Source organism: Hypanus sabinus, chromosome 9, assembly GCF_030144855.1.
Source record: "Hypanus sabinus isolate sHypSab1 chromosome 9, sHypSab1.hap1, whole genome shotgun sequence".
Lineage (NCBI taxonomy): Eukaryota > Metazoa > Chordata > Chondrichthyes > Myliobatiformes > Dasyatidae > Hypanus > Hypanus sabinus.
This window is the reverse complement of record NC_082714.1, coordinates 93,282,658-93,285,472: the sequence shown is the minus strand read 5'-3', so window position 1 is coordinate 93,285,472 and position 2,815 is coordinate 93,282,658.

Genomic DNA, 2,815 nt, shown 5'->3' with positions numbered 1-2,815 from the left:
GATAACTTCACATTTATAATGGATAACTTCACATTTAAATGGAATATAAAGAGCTGAGGACAAATCAGAGATCTTTACAACACCAGAATTATAAACGTAATAAATTCTGTAGAGGCTGAAAATCCAAAGCAACACAACCAAAATGCGAGAGGAACTCAGCAGACCAGGCAACATCTATGGAAATGGATAAACAGTCGAAATTTCGGACCGAGTCCCTTCTCTAAGACCAAACCAATAATGAAGTTACACAGTAATTTTTAATCTTTGCTCCCTACCTTTAACTGTTCTCTTTTCCAGTTAATATATTACCCCAGTTAATTTGAAACTGCGGCAACACATACAAGTTGTTGGAGGAACTCAGCAGGTCAAGCAGCATCTATGGAGATATGAATCTTCGTTCCGGGTCAAGACGCATCACCTAACCTGATGAAGCGATTCGACCAGAAACGTTGATTCTATTATTTTCCATTGTTGTTGCCTAACCTGCTGAAGTCCCCCAGCATTGTGCGTGTGCGAATGTGTGTGCGTGTGTGCCTGTGTTTTTACTTCAGAGCTCCAGCATCTTTAGAATTCTTCTGCTTCTGATGATACCACGATATCCGGAAGTCTGTGTTGTGAAATGCAAAATGTTCTATGGAGTCGGACACTCAGTTACAGTGTTTTGAATCTCTGATCTATCGATCAGTCGGGGTTGTTTTCTTTTCATTTCTGCAGGGTCGTGTGAATGTTTTATCTCGTTTTAACGCAATTTATCGTATCTCGAAGATGGGAAATGTCACAATATCAGATGTGTCTTCATAAGAAGGTAAGATTATCAGTGAAACCGAGTTACTGTACGGGACAGGCGGAGTGTGATTGAAGGAAAGTAGGTTCTGGAAGTTTTTATCCGCTTCTGTTCTTCGCTTGTGAGATGTTGAGTGTAGTAAGTCTTCCTTCTGCTGCTACATCACAGGGTCTATGGAATGAATAGTCTCTCTCGTAGGCACGGTATTGACTGAGGAACACTCATAACCTTTCCATATGAATTCTGGAGGTTACGGCTAGCCTCCCAACACCGTTATGAATTTATAAACTTCAGCAATAAATGGTAATTCGTGGGATATTAGCAATCCGACGGGAATTCCGAAAGGAAATTTGCGGGGCGTAAGACTGATGTCGCGCTTAACGGTGGAAGCCCTGCATTCAATATTCACCACATGTCCCCAGATAGACTGGACATCAATCCCACGGCCGTTCTCGAAGAAGTAAAAGGAATTTTTGAGATTCCACAATGCGCTTCTGCCATTATTACTCTGCGTCAAACATATCAAATGCAAGTACGCCATGTCATTTTCTTCCTTACTATTAATTTGTTTCCCAGGGCCGATAAGGGCTACAGGAAATGAAATCTCTGGTATCTTCGCCGTTGAACCTGGTATGCCGATTGCATCCCGTGTATGGCTGCCTTCTACCGCTTCCACACGACAGGTGTTACTTGGAGAAAATCACCTTTCCACTGGCATTTTAAACGTTTATGCCCAGTATTACTTGCGATTTGGTAACAATATTTTTACACTGCATACTGCCGTTGTAACTCCGTTATGCGTGATCCCAAGCCTGCGAAAGGAACAGGGTTGGGCATGAGTCTAGCAACCCCAATCCGAAACTCCAGAGCTACAGAAAAGCCAGAGAAGATCCAAAGACCCTATCCATGGGAGAAGAAGGATCTGTCGGCGTTCTGTACTCCAGCGGGGGTGATGGGCTTAAGACGAAGAAAAAGATATTGGTATTGCAGCTGAATTTATTGTTATGAGAAATAAATCTGCAGAAGCAGAACAGATTCGGAAAATAAATTTAGCACTGAACAACCAAGAAAAGTGGTCATCTAGAGCGTTTTCAATCTTCCATGCATTTAACTGCTTAACAATCTTTCCACTGCGAACACAAAACAGGAGAAGCAGCAACGAAAATCACACTCAGATGATGTTGTTGCGCCATCCTTCCCCGAAAGATGCTCCGGGGGATCTCAACAAGAACCTGGTTGTATTCGATACGGCACCTTCCACTTGTCACGTGATTCTTATCATGCAAATCAGTACTGAGTTCCATAAAGGAATATAGTTCCGGAGTGTGTGGACTATAAAGAGCGATAACAAGAGCAATACCACAGCTTCTTACAACTGAACGCTATTTCGGGATTTAATTGTGTGCGCATGGGACTGAACTCTTTGCACTCGCTTTCATAATATATCGTGTCATTCCAATAACAAAGGCAAGGATGTGATTGGTCTTATTTGTCACATATATATCGGCACATACAGTGAAATACAATGTTTGGGTTAACAACCAGCACAGTCCGAAGCAACCCACAAAACGTCGTAACGCTTTGGACGTCAGTATATCATTACCACAACTCATTTACAGGCTCAGTGCCTACTTTATCAGGTATTGCTGATCGTTAATGCAAATACCTAATAAACAAGTCATGTGGCAGCAAATCAATCCATAGAGGAATTCAGATATGGTAAAGAGGTTTGCTTATTGTTGAGACCAAACATCCAAATGAGGAAGAAGTGAATTAAACTTGACATGATTGTGCGCGCTGGACAGGGTGGTTTGAGTATTTCGGAAGCTGTGTATCTCTTGGATTTTTCTGGCACAAAATTCTCTGAAGTTTACCACAGAATGGTGCGAAAAGAACAAGCTAGTGAACGACAGGTCTGTGGAAGAAAACACTTTGTTAATGACATAGGGCAGAGGAGCATGACTGTACTGATGAGAGCTGACAGGAAAGCGACAGCAACTGGAATAACCATGCGTTACAAGATTGATGCAC